The sequence below is a fragment of the Papilio machaon genome, chromosome 5, assembly GCF_912999745.1.
Source record: "Papilio machaon chromosome 5, ilPapMach1.1, whole genome shotgun sequence".
Lineage (NCBI taxonomy): Eukaryota > Metazoa > Arthropoda > Insecta > Lepidoptera > Papilionidae > Papilio > Papilio machaon.
In genome coordinates this window covers 2,921,377-2,936,436 of record NC_059990.1, presented here as the reverse complement: position 1 = coordinate 2,936,436, position 15,060 = coordinate 2,921,377, and the positions used below count along the sequence as shown (strand labels likewise).

General features: G+C 33.5%; 1 protein-coding gene across 4 annotated transcripts in view; it reads left to right on the top strand.

Annotated features, from left to right (window-relative positions):
* The first annotated feature begins 1,288 nt into the window (after positions 1 to 1,288).
* The window catches only part of LOC106721669 (proton channel OtopLc), a 37,889-nt gene continuing 24,117 nt past the window's right edge, over positions 1,289 to 15,060 (top strand). For 2 of the 4 annotated variants that reach the window (XM_045678185.1, XM_045678184.1), the window contains exon 1: positions 1,289 to 1,561. The gene's annotated coding sequence lies outside the window, so the exon portion shown is untranslated. Of the gene's footprint in view, positions 1,562 to 9,345; positions 9,525 to 13,467; positions 13,599 to 15,060 lie in introns of those variants that run through there. The other 2 variants (XM_045678182.1, XM_045678183.1) reach the window with 2 other exon arrangements.

Here is a 15,060-nt window from a genome sequence, read left to right as displayed (position 1 = left end):
AATTAACTTAAAGGTCCATTAAACGTAGCAGCTGTGTTAAATTTCACATTAGTCGAAAAACCAGTTCAATTCTCAGTACCAAATAAAATGTTTATCGCAATAAAAATTGCGAAGCATGTCATCCGTGTGAAAGGGACCATTGCAGGTTGCTACGTCAACCATTTTTACTTCTTCGTTTCAAATATTTGCACGATTCTACGAAAAAAGTTTGTTTCCTGAGTAAAAGTCTACGTGAACGAAACGGGAGACATAAATAAATTTTCTCGGAAGATTTGTGTACCGGAGAGAGTCTTATTCGACTATATTTTAACAAGGTATTAAGTCGGAAGTAAAGAGGTTCACTTTGCGTTCTATGTCGAAATATCGATCGTGTGTCCTTGAGCTAAATAGAACTAAATTTTTGATAGAAGAAAGGCGAGCGTGTAATGAAGTTAATAAATGTACCTAATATCTACAATGCTTTAGATAAGAACACTCGGTTCTTGACAACACATCTGCAGTTCCTCTGGTGTTACGGATATGCTTGAACGTCAATCATCATCACATCATCAATAAAAAAATCATCACTTAACATTTGCTACAGTAATATATTATGCATAGTGATAAAACAAGAAAATGATAATGTTGACATGTTTGGTTCAGGTGTTTGGACAATGGAAATGTACGATTATTGTTACATTAAAGACTGTACAGTCACAATTACAAGTTCAAAACATTAAAATTCATTTTGCGCAATGATTGTTATCGAATTCGTTCTACGGAATATAATTACAAATCAACCTTGAACCGAACAATCGAATTTATATAGCTTATAAAACTTTATTATTTATATCTATTCGGAGGCTGTGAAGAGACGCTTTCTGTCTGCGAGACGCTGTATTAATACCGGTCACAAGTAGCGGTACTTCTATTAATGATAAACAATTGTAACCTACTAACGTATCGGCTAGCTATGGGTTGACGCGGTAACACTGGCTGGCGTTTTAAGTTCTAATTTTAAACTTGTTTTGTTTAAAAAAAATAATTTAATGGCTTTAGAAAAATCAAAGGAGTTTGTTCACTTTCAACAACAATCAAAACAATTAACTCTTTTTTCATAAGTATTTAAATCAGAAATTAAAAAAATAAAATATCCAGGAGCATCGAAATGGTTTGTTTTCAAACTTTCCCCACAGCCCACAGCGTGATTGCAGGCGACGTAAAATCAATGGAAAATGAAACAGAGGTATAGTTAGCTATAGAAAATTTTTAGTCGGGAGGGTTCGCGTGTCTGGCTTCGATGCACAATAGACCCTGGTTGGTGTCGCTGTGTACGCGGACGCGAGTTGGCGTCTGGCTTTAGCCTTGATCACGCGTTTGCGCCGCTTCGATACACGAACGCGAATTTATTTTTATTATTTTATTGACTGTTAGTTGCCAGTACACATTATCTGTTATTAGTGGCTTCTTGATAGAGATTGAGTAAATACTTTTTGTAGAGAGTGCCTTCTATTAAGCCGGTTGTGGTGTGGACACAATGGGACTTCTTCTATAGTGATTTTCGTCGCGAGAAAATGAAAACGTAAGCATTGTTTTGTTACCTTTGATGATTGTTTTTTTAACAACACACTGGCTGTCTGTATTCAGTTGTTTTAATACAATTGTTTTCAATGTAACTCAAGTACAGAATAGCGCACCTAATGACAACTAACGGTGCATAACATTTGCTGTAAATTGGTGTCATTAGAGAAAAAAAACAGATATTGTAACTAAATACTTACATTGTATTTATTTTTTTCTTATTATTACATTATAAATTATATAAATATGAGTTTATGTAATAGAATAGCTTATTATTTTATTTTGTTTATGAGTATATTGCTGATTGAGTCAAAGCGACATTTATTTAAATTAAATTATATATAATTTTATTTTTATTTTATTTGAGTAAACACATATTTAATTAGGTTTCATGCTGCATTCATATGTTACAATCGATTGCAAATAGTTGTAACATAGCCTTCTTTAAGTATGTCACAAAATTAGGACGATACGATATTTTTATGGCTTCTGCTGTCACCGTTTCTCGTAATTAATAATATTCAAAATAGTAGATGTTGAATATTTCTATCGCTGATAGAAAAAAAGCTCAGAAATTAATAAGAGTTTCTTATAACGCCGTTTAAATATAATATAAATAAATATAATCTCGTAATATAGTTAAATAATAGTTATTAACAATTACAAAACAAAATGACTTAATATTTGACATCTTTTACAAGAATCGAGGTGGGCAGTGATAGCAAGGGCAAGCGATACTTCGCCTTGAGCTTATTGAGTTACTAAAGTTGGTAGTCGTTACTACTGTTACACCCGCAACCAAATACTACATACATATATCCTACTAATATTATTAATGCGAAAGTTAAAATGGATGCATAGATGAATAGATGGATGTTTGTTAGAAGGTATCTCCAGAACAGCTCAACGCACATTCGCACGCAAATTTGGCACAGATGTAGAATATAGTTTGAAAGAATACGAGTACATAAGCTACTTATTAAGTTTTTATTTTTAATTCGGACGCGCGGACGGAATTGCGAGCGACAGGTAATTTATAATGATTTTAAAATAATTACATGTTCAAAAATGTTGCTAGTAAAGTAAAGGGATACCGAAGAATGTATGGATACATTATGCGGAAGAAGAATATGCCTAAGTAAGTGAATTCAGATATGACGGCTGATAGAGATGCATAGAGTAATTTGCCGACATTCGGTAGGGAATAAGACAGAATGACATTTTTTTTAATTAATAATCTGTAATAACCCATACAGTAACACAATTTAATGTAAGATCATGACAATGACAAGATTCTAGACACGTCTGTTTTATTTGTCGTTGTTTTTTTATAAATAAAAAACGCATTAGATAATCTTGCGCTGGCAGAGCTACGTCGTGTCTAAGATAAAACAAGTCGCGCTTGACACGAGGTCATACATTAACATGTCTGAGCATTTTGTGTTTGTAATGAGCGTAAAGTGCGAATAAATTATACAAGGCGGATCCTTTAAGTTTACATAGATAACAATGTAATTTGGTAATAGAGTACTTATAGTAAACCAACTTAATACTCAAGGTGAAATATAACAACCATTAATAAAAAAATGCCTAACGATTTAAATAAACGGATTTTGAGAATTACATCGCGCTTTTTTATTGTGGAATTAAGACTGGCTCATTTTTCGTTCGTTACTGTATCACTTAATGGACCCTTAACAAACTAAAGGACGGATTAAATAACCGTTAAGGACTCTGAGTATGGATGTTAATTACGTTTTTTAAATTAATGATAATATGTAGCATTATGACTGAGTTTTACAAATTCAGTTCCCACCATTTTATAACAATGAATTACTCAGCTATTATTTTAAAATGTTTGTACCTTTCGCATTAATTTAGTAACAATATTATGTTTATTTGCGAAAAAATACACCCATATTAATTCATACATTCAATTTAATATCACAGAAAAATGGGTGGTAATTTTCCGGTAGTCGTCGGGTACAAATCAAATAATTTATACATATTCTTCGGATTTTTTTGTTGTTGGTAACTATTGTATAAAAATGTCTGAATCATTTAACTTTTTGTCTGGATGTACGTGTGATCTTGCGTCATTCAGTTCAACAATGATGTTTACATGTTGATTTTGTCACGACCATTTCTTAATAACGTTTAGAAAACAATTCTCATCATCCCGTCTACTTTGTTCTATTTAATAACAATAATATTTATTTCCATTCAACACTGGTAAAGTGTAAAAACTTAATAATAGTTAAATCTTTAAATTGGAGACTCATTGCCGCATTTACAATCATATAATGATTAGTAGTTCCTTAATATATGATTTCTCTTATTAATTCTGCAATAAGAATCACTTAGCGACTGTAATACGACTGAGTATAGCAGCTACTACGTCTGGTTAAGAGCTATATATATCATTTTAGTCACTTGAAAAGACTGACGTTTAGAGCATAACCATAAAAAAACTTAGCGTTTAATATTAGACAATAACATTTTAGTTTAAACATATGTCAACCCTTTTATTGGACTGATTTTAGATATAACAGGAAACACGATAATATTGGAATATAATTATGAGTGGATTTCTAAAATATGATCTTGACAAAATAAATAACAAAGTAATTATATTGGAAGCAAATTGGATGATACATATTTAAGGGTAAAACATACTCTTTTATATCAGCTTTGACGTTTATAATCACGGGCGGTCAAAAGGTTAAAGTAAGTGTTTCACTAAACAGTGTCTAGTTGGAAAAATAAAAAAAATATGGCTACGAGCGTGAGTTATGGTGTTGTTGTTGTTGACTGTCTTTTCTAGAGTAATCTAGAATGAACTAAGTAATCTAACCATGCTTTTTCGACTTTGTATTGTGATATGTCTTTCTTTATTTTAAATTAATTTTATATATACCAATTAATCTTTATACCTATTTGATAATTATTCTAAACACCCCCATGAAATGCTAATTAAGGCGAGTGCTCAGAGATGGCCGGAGTGAGGAGCGCCCGCGGGTACGCTTTAACGAGGGGAGAATTGTTACAAATGCACGCATATACACTGTTCCAAATGAATTCCTAAACTTGTTAAACAAAAGGTAAACCTCATTGTTAACGCTAACATTTGTTAATTCCAAAATGCTTTCGGAAGACAATTTTTTATGGTTTCAGATATTTAGAATCTGCTATACCTGATCCACAATTTTCATAAAATTATGACATGTCCATTAAAATATAAAAAATTAGCCATCTTTTTAAACAGCTTTTGCGGCCGTCATTTATACACAGTTTAGTTCACTTTCGAAATGCGAAATCATCAATAATGGAGCAGCAAGCAATACGGGGTCTTAGAAAATAACAACTAAGAACCAAATAGATTTAAAAAGGAAAATATAAGCTAGTGTTAAGATTTACCGTATGAACAAAATTCTGAAATTTTCGTTTTAACCTATTATTAGTATGGTAAAAGAATCGATTTTTTAATATTATGCAGATTAAGAAACGTAGACGTAACAAAGACGAAGTACGACTAAGGTGGATATATTAAAAAAGGGGTTCTTCGTTCATGAACAATACAAAGTAACCATGCTCTACAATTTATGTTGTTCTTTGTTCATAAAAATGAAAGTACAACGATGCATTGTGATGTTCCGACCGTAAAATTTTTCTGTCTGGGCCCGCCGATAAAAAATTCGGAGATGCATTTTACTGCAAATTGAAAACGCATGTTTTATGAAACTTTTTTATTTTTACATTTAATTGGCTTTTGTTGCAGAAAAAACAAAAGATAGGCTTAAGCTGGAGGAACGTTTGGTTCACTCAATTATTTTTCTACTTAAGAGTGTCTGGAAATTCATATTCGGACTATTAGTTTTACCTCGAGAGTGACAGATGGCGTGATTCAATCGATTGATTGAGGCTTCGCTTATAGGTGGTTTGTTGGGGTGTTTGTTGATGATGCGTTCGTCGACCCCACGCGGCGGCAGGCTGTCTCTACCTTCTGTGCGGGCATGCGCTCAGACTCGAACTTGAATTAATGTTTGCTGCGAAAGCACTTGAGCACATACACGTAATGCGATAAAACACAAGGTAAACTAGACAGACTGCACTTAGTGCTTTATTTTTCTTTTTTCCCGTTTTCATAAAGAAGAAATAAAAGAAGTCTCTTGTTTCGTAGAATTTGGTAAAAGATTCGGTAGAAGTTTAAAGATATTTTTTATAAAAACTTAATAGTTTAATCTGTGACAATATTAGCGTCTTTGTTAAGAAACTATTAGTGAGCATTTTAGTAAAAGTAAAGAAGAATCTTTTTTTATTTTAAAGTACCTAACGTAATCAAACTACTAAACATTGTAACATAGATTCTTGCAAACAAAAAGCTAAAAAAAACTTAAGTGCGTATAAAGATTAACTAATATTTAAATTTATGAAGGAATTTATTTACATTATAAATTAGGTCATGATAAAAATGAGTATTTTTTACCTATTATTAGCGTCTTGAGTAAATTCCGTTGGTTGATGGTAAGGTAAGGGAGACGAACATAAATTATACCTACTGTTAAAGCGAGTGCTTGCGTTGAAAAGGTTTATAGCAGGCAGACATTGCACTAAAAGAATTTTAAGACAGTTACTCTCGACCGTGTAGCTTGTTCCGGCTTACTAGAAATCTGGCCTACACTGATTCTTATCAGTTGTATCAATTCATTATGTATGGTTCTAATAATAACTTTATATATTAAAATAGAACCATGTCTTACTATATTTGCAAGTATTATACTATTACTATATTGCTTAAAATTATGCAATTATTTACATTAAATCATACGTAATTCGTAATGTTTCGTGATATCAATTAATATAATTATGATTTTGGTAACATCGCGTGAAGTTATGAACCTTCACAGGCAATCTCCATTAAATGATTATCTAGAGCAATTAGGGATGTTATCGGTGACAGACGGACGTTTTACATTTTGATTGCACGTGCAGGGCAATGACCTCACTTCCGCCGGATATAGTTAGACTCCTGCTGTAGCAATAGTAATTAAACCATCGGAATATCGGAGCTACTGCGATTAATATTTCAGTGGTAGAATTGAAATGATTACCTACAATAATGGACTGGTTGATACTGACACTCCAAGCTGAGTGCAGTCGGTCCTGGGGATTTTTTATACTTGACTTCCAATGAAGTGGTTAGAGTCACAGATCTAACTATGAGTTTTTTATGATAAGGATGTTTACTCGTTTTATCTTGAAATTGTGTTTATGAACATTTAAATCAACGAGGCATGGAGTAAAAATCTTTAGAGCTGTCTATAGTAATTTTATTTAGTTATTTCATTCTTATCTACTTCTAAAAATAAACCGTCTCAGGCTCACACAGTGCACAGTTACAATAATGAGCCATAAAAGGGCAAAGCAAGAAATGAACTATTTTTATTGTAACGTCCATAAAATAGTTTCGAGTTGAATGCGTCAAGAACCCGTTAATATGACACTACGTGATTTATGTTCCGTTAGTAACAAGACTGAACAAAGTACGTCACTACAAGGCAAGTTATGCAGTTCAATGAATTTTTTTGTTTTTTTTCTTTCAAAGTAACATTTCGTAAACGTCTATTAGTAATGTAAACGAAATTACGAGGTTATCGGATTTAATATTTTATTTTTAGTAATACACAGCGTCACCATTTTGATATAAGCTACGATTATTTATATACGATCGGCTAATCGATTAATTATAAATATAAAACTGGGACATCGCTTATGACCTCTTTCTAGTCGATCGCATGACTACGTCGTTAGCAATGCGTAATAATAGCATGTAAATATGAAAATGATGTGACAGCTCTACAGAAAGCTCTATCATACTTGTCGATTATTAACCTCTAATGTATAAAGAATTTAAAGTCTACAATTAAATGCATGTTACAATGTGGAACACATTCATCTTGAACAATAAAAATACGTTATAATTTTTAACGATAACCTTTTGATTTTAAATATCTCGACCTGTATATAATGACCTTTATGATAAAAAGTACCAATAAAAATGAGTATATTTATGTTTAAAATTACAGGTTATGTTTATTTTAACACATAAAATTTCTAAAGTTGCATTTTAAGTGTATTCTACTTGTTTTGAGAGAAAGTATACATTTATTTAATATTGAAAACATGTAAACAACTAAAAGTCACGACTTGTTGACTATACCGCCGTAAATTTAAAACTTATATCGTTGCAAAATTACCAGTATGGATAATGATATATGTAAGCGAGAAATTGTCTTTGCTTGAACTATTATGGAATAAAACTCAAGGGCTTTTACTTGTGCAAGAGTGGCTTAAAAAGTGGAAGTGTCGAAATTGTGTTGGTCGTATTATAGTGCGCTACTTCTATCAAAACAAGCCGTCACGTAAACATCGTGCACGCGTCGAAGATAATGTTTGTTTGTTCATCTACCGACAGCGGTCAATGGGTTATATGTGGGGTAAAATGTTCCTAGAAAGCCGATGGTAACATGAACCTGTGATATTTATCTATCTTTGGAAATAGAAGTCGTGCTGGCAGCTAACTTTGAAGATGATCGTTTTCTATTTAAGTACTTCTATGAAAGTTTTTAGCCACTTTTATCCGATGTAGTTAAATAGTGCTCGAATGTAAACAAATGATAACCAAGGGTAAACCAACCAGTAAATTGTTAAATATGTATTTTACAGAATATATTATAATTATGTATAACTACAAGTTTATTAATGGTTTAATGGGAAAATCTAAAAACAGAACTTAGGAGTTATTTTTATACTTGACTCGAAATTATGCTGAAATAAATTTAGACGATGCCTGGCTTTATGTTGTAATAAATAGAATAACGGAAGACTACATGTAAACATTAAGTTGTACTTACAAATAAGACGAAAACAAATCAAAAATAAAAATAAACCTATAGTGTACTTCGTGACCGTAGTTGAAGGCACTGTCATCGTCATATCTTAGTGTGACAAAAGCACTTAGTATAGGAGCATGGGACAATTCGAACCCCACATATTTGCCGCCCCCATCTGTTTCCTTCATGCCATTCACGTATCGTGAGAATACAATGAGATATATTAGCTTATTGTGGATAAGAATTAGACATTTGATGGCATCGGAAAGATCCTATTATTTTTGATTAATGGTGATACAAATTCAACATTTCATGATATTCACATTAAAACTTATGTGTGTGTATGCGAGTTATAAATAAAATTATGTACGTGCTACGAACTTGGGTCAAAACTAATTTCAAATTACATAAATATACTTATAAAATGCAGCATTTATTATGTTAAAACCTGTCACTAGTAGTAGTCATGATAAATAGGTAATCTACTGTTCGCACTTGTAAGATCTTTTCAGAAATAATAATTTGAACTGTTATCTAACTGCATAATATATACGACAAGATCGTGGCTAAGAAGCTTAATTCCATTACAACGCTTTTGTCGATGTTTGTTTGAGATCTACTATCTTCTTTTGGTACCCCCGTTATCGTCTCTACTTTAAAAACATAAAAAATCTTGTTCGTTCGTTGTCGTTGAAAACTTTTATTATGATTTTCGATAAAATTATTATATTCCACACTATCCTAGCGTGTAGTTAAAAGGCGCCGTCTACGCGGAAGAGGCCGACGTCGGCCGAAAGTTTATGTTGTTTTATTTTCTGTCTCGCTCGCGCATTAAAAACATCGTCCGAAGCTCGCCGGCACGCTTTCGAGCTCGGCAACTCGGCACGAATGCGTGTGCTTTTTGTATTAATATCGACAATGTAACAGTTTGTTTGTGTACACAGAAGTAAATTGTTTATACGTAATTTATAGAATCTTTGGCCTCGTTATTTTGTGCAGCAAGTGAACTGAACCGGGTGCGGTGGATGTTTTGAAATTTGTTCCATAAGTTCGAATCTTTAAAGGAATCATGTGAGTGTTTTTAAATTGTGTTTTTTTTGGAACATTGAGGAAATATAATGAAAGACCTGCAACCAGTATTTATAGCAGTAACTTGGAAAATACGCCATATTAAGTTAATCTAATTCACAAAAACTTGCAAATTAAATTAAACAATTAACATTCGTTGTTGTAACAAACAGACCTAACCATAAAATGATAAAAAAATATAATTTATTAATTAAGGCAAGTGGGGCGGATCATTTTGTTTGTAAGGAAGTGCTAAAAGCTATTGCACTAATCTTCCGGTTATCGTTTTGGACGAGGAAGGTAAAAGAGCAATATGATACACATGCGACATTTCTATATTTAAATGATTTACGGTGGACGTAACTATTGAAAGGGAAATAATTTTACATCATATCATATAATGAGAACAGAATTCAGTTCAGTCGACACTGATACTTTCAGTCATAGTACTAATTTATCTTGCTTTATCTGTATTTATAGAATTTAAAATACTACATTTGAATTTCGTATTTCATAAATTTCTCCTCGGGGATAGTAAGAGAAACAAAAAGTTTATTGATTGTATATCATCAACATTTCATTTCTAATTCAAAGATTTTTTTTTCGTTGACAAACAATTGAACATATTCCTCCCACACTCAACTTCGCACGTCTCATAGAAAGCCTTATCACACATTTTGTATTTAGTTAAAAAAGCTACGCATTGCTCAGAATTACTTAACGTTGGTTTCTGATACCAAATCCCCGTAAAATATATTGTTATCTCTGTTTTGTTTTGTGTCTTTGTGAGGAATGGCTACATTTTGATATAAAGATTTTGGTCTCAAAAACCAACGATTAGTATTCATATTTATAAGTATTTACCACATCTATAGATCCATACATTTATATAAACTTCTCAAGAGCTTTATACATTTAGCAAATGACGATGAGTATCAAAATGGAACAAACACTTGAGTATAACAACGGTGAATCGACTAACTGCCACATTCAAAATCATTTCGTGCTTACTCAGAGTCCCTAAGTACAGATTTAGTATAAAACCTACACTTAGGTACTAATAAAGTGAGCACATCTCTGAGTGTGGCAATAGTTTCAATTAAAAAGCTACGACAGCTGTTTGAAGTTTATTGTATTAAGAATTGATAGTTGAAAACCATTTCTTTCCCATAAAAGCTGTCTCGTATGGTTACTGAAATAACGCCATTTATCAAAGTAAACCATAAAACTAAGATTAGACAGGCGTGAAGCTTAAACAAAGAAAACAATTAATATTCCGTGAGAACGAAACCTTGATCTTTTTTTTATTTTCTAATTAAGTTGCCTTGAAGCGAGAAAAAGAGGTCGCCACAGTCGCCGTTAATGAAGCTTCGTCGTTATACACCAATTGATCTCATTTTATAAATGTATCGCGTTACGTGTTAAATGTAATGTTTTGATAGAAACAAAAGACAATTTGTTATTGTGGGTTTAGACTGTAGTGAAACAAGTGTTAATACATAATGCAGTCTCTATTCTTTTCCAAGAGGATGAAAGAGAAGAAAAGATATGTTATGTATTTAATATACAAGTGTCACAGCATTGATGTTCTAGGGTTATAATTGATCAACACAATCATGAGGAGCAAAATGAGAACCATATATGTTTTTCTACATAAACAGTCGAGGACATTTATTTCCTACCCTACTTCGTTCCCCTCCTTCCTAATTAGTTCCAAAACTTGTAGCTATATAAAACACGTGCTTAATTATAGGTCTTATGTATCTGACATACATGTTTAATTTATATGCTACTTCTGTAATTGAAATTATCCATTAAAAATTATAAAACAAACTAATAGACACATTCCAGGTTACTGGGTCAAAGTAAAAGGGCGGAACTTTGTACTTTTTTCTTTTGTATTTGCTCAGGTATTCAATTGTTTTTATTTTAATTAAGAGCGACGCTTATTTCGGATCTCCATTCACACGTTGTTCTTGGCTAATTCTTCATAGTATTTTAGATAAAAGAACGAACATAAGATAGTTTTAATGATGTTTAGGACACGTTGAGCAAAGTTAATGTTTTTAATCGTGAGATTTATACAAATGGTACGGCAGTGGAAATTCATGGAAAGACAACCCATTCTTAACGGTGATATTAACTCAACAAGATAGAGTTATGTTTAATTGAACTTAATATAAAGGTACTGTTACATACATGTTAAGTTAATAATCAGATACAGTTACGTTGATTATTAACATGTAATGTATCATTTCTTACAGCTTTCATTTGAAACACACTCACTTGTGTTACTTAGTAAGTAGTTATCGCGTTGAGAAATGCAGTAGTAAAGTTATGTAAGTACCTTTATGTTTTACTGGTATAGTAATCCACATTGAATGAAAAAAACAAAGAAATCAAAGAAAAGAACAGATGAAAAGCTGTTACACTTTTCAAGGGTTCCTTTCTTAGATAGTGCTTATGTTATCTTGAATCAACCTGAAGATTTTGTTCAAGTATATGAAATGGGTAAAAACTGTCTTCTTTACTTGAGACGGACTACACCCAATACATAACAAATTACACAAGATGAAATGTTAAAAATTTAATACGTATTATATTATACATCTATGTTTAAGTCCTCAGTCACAAGTACTTATTGTAAGATGCTATAAGAGTATCAAAGGGGATATCAAAGAGGGGGCTTTGATGTCCAGGTGTTAGCTGCTTACACAATGAGAGCACTTCCTAGCAAGTCCGAGTACCTACGAGTACACGGGGCTCGTAAGTAAACGCATTAGTGTAATGGGGTCACGTCAGAATCATTACGCGGAAAGTCAATTGTTTGTGCGATCGACGTTACTGTCGCAGGCTAAGGCAATATGTTGACTGTTGCAGCGCAGTGGCAGGCATTTTATGCGTTCTTGAAATAGCTACCATTATGCTGGAGTATAATGGACGGTGTACACTTACTGTTTACATATTTGGCTGCGGGCTATTTGTGTCAAATGGAGGCTTTTTTACACGTGCTTACTTTTGAATTAAGATATAAAGCTTTCTGTTTTCCATTTAAGAGTATCTAAAATTATTATATCACGTGAAATTTTTAGGGGAAAAATATTTTCGCTTCATTACTTACTTTAAAATTGACAACACTTTCAGTAAAAATAATTTATCACCTACTAGCTTTTACCCGCGACTCCGTCCGCGCGGAATAAAAAATAGAAAACGGGGTAAAAATTATCCTATGTCCCTTTCCTGGTTCTAAGCTACCTGCCTACCAATTTTCAGTCAAATCGATTCAGCCGTACTTGAGATATAAATAGTGTAACTAACACGACTTTCTTTTATATATATAGACTAGCTTTTACCCGCGACTCCGTCCGCGCGGAATAAAAAAAAAAAAGAAACGGGGTAAAAATTATCCTATGTCCTATTCCTGGTTCTAAGGTACCTGCCCACCAATTTTCAGTCAAATCGATTCAGCCGTTCTTGAGTTATAAATGGTGTAACTAACACAACTTTCTTTTATATATATAGATTTCAAGCACCTGCACAAAAATACTTTCGGTTAAATCAGAATATATTTGCCGGTATTTAAACTCTCAACTATTAACGCAGATAACAATCGACCCTCGCTTACCTTCTCAAACTTTTAGCGGACGTGAAATTAAGGTACCGTACAATCTTTACAAGGCATTTGCCCCACCGCTGATGGCAAAACGGTGATTGTGTAAGACGTGGCGCTAAACTGTTTTTTTTTTGTGTTGAACACGACGGAGACCGCAGTTGTTTAGAGGCAAGGTAGCATAAGCCAGTGTTTGAGGCGCTGCAAGCGGCGCTCATCTCGCTTGAATAGGCCGGGCCGTTTGCGGAACAATGCAGGCTTGACGTGCGCACGCCGCGTCGTCGGGAAAGCGCGGGAGGGAAAACGCGCGAAGCCGGCAGTCTCGGGCCGCGAGCGCGAGCGGCCGCGCGCCGTACCGATTCACTGCCGCCCTGGCGACCGACGAGCGCCGCGCGCGCGGCGTCACCTTCTCTGAGCCCGCGGTCAACGGCAATACTACCCCCCTCGCTGAAATTCAGTGTCAAAAGGTTGGTGACACCAAACAAGTGTGATCAAAATTCAACCCTGATTCTAGTGTTTTAAAGGCTACTTTCGGTTCTTCTTACCATTTTACTACGAACGTCCCCAAATATCGTTGTAATCTAGTTGTACGATTGCATCGCAATTGCTTTGGCACCAAATGCTAATGGATTAGTGTAATTTGACTCTATTTAATGCGGTGCTTTTATAAGAATACAGTAACATGTCAAGCAGAGATCCGTTAGGAATATACTAAAAAGTAGAGCTGCATAATTTATGTATGTAAGTTACACAACAAAAGACTTCCATATGTGCCCTGTCGATCGAATAAACGGAAACCACGAGTCGGTAATAAAGACTAGCGTAAGGAGAAATTGTGACCCAAATATCGCTTCTTACACTGAAATTAGATTGTGGGATTGCGTTCACATGAAACCGTCTAACTAAATCAAGCCAAGGGATATGTCATGCCCCAGAATATAGCAGTTACAGTTCGAGGCGACGTGACATCACCGTTTCTGAAATAAAAAAAATGTGGATTACAGGGTTGAACACAATAATAGTAAATGTTATGTGAAAATAGATTGAAGGCAACTAGCGACCTAGTAATGTAGACACATGCAAACTGTTGCATTTCGATCGATCAAGAAAAAAGCTCTAGCGCTTTTCACAAGACAATAAGGTTTAATTTCCAAATGCAAAGCTACCATCTGTTGAATATCATAATCATTAATGACGAATTATTTCTTCATTAAATACTTTACTCTTACTAATATTATAAATGCGAATGTTTAGATGGATGGATGTTTCCGAAATAGTTCAATGGATCTTTATAAAGTTTGGCACAGATGTAGAACATAGTCTGGTAGAACACATAGACTACTTACTAAGTTTTTTTTTTATTCCGCGGGACGGAAAGTGAGGTTCGGCGAAAAATGGTGGTTCGGTGAAAAGGTTTTCGCAATTTAAAAAGTGTCCCTACCGCCAACCTCACCGCAACACCTACTCTTGCGTTATAATCGTTTGATGTTTCATTTTTATTTTTAAAAATATCTACTTTTATAACCTCACCTTTAAAGTTGGGTTCGTAGCACTTCGTATATTTTTTTGTGTCTGAACTTTTACGACGAAAAAACATATTTTAAAATCAAATAATTTGTTCATAGAGCCTGCATCTTATCGATTAATATTTGACCTATTAGTCAATTTAATTTCATTATTCATTCATAAAAATAATAATAATAATCACGGAACCCACAAAAAATGTCTTTAAACCGATACATTGTTCAATTATGAGTTAAGTAACATAACAAATCTTACTAATATTATAAATGCGAAAGTTTAGATGAATGGATGGATGGATGTTTGTTTGAAGATATCTCCCGAACGACTCCACGGATCTTTATGAACAGACGTAGAGAAGACGTCTGGAAGGACACATAGGCTACTTAAAATTCAAAATTCAAAAGT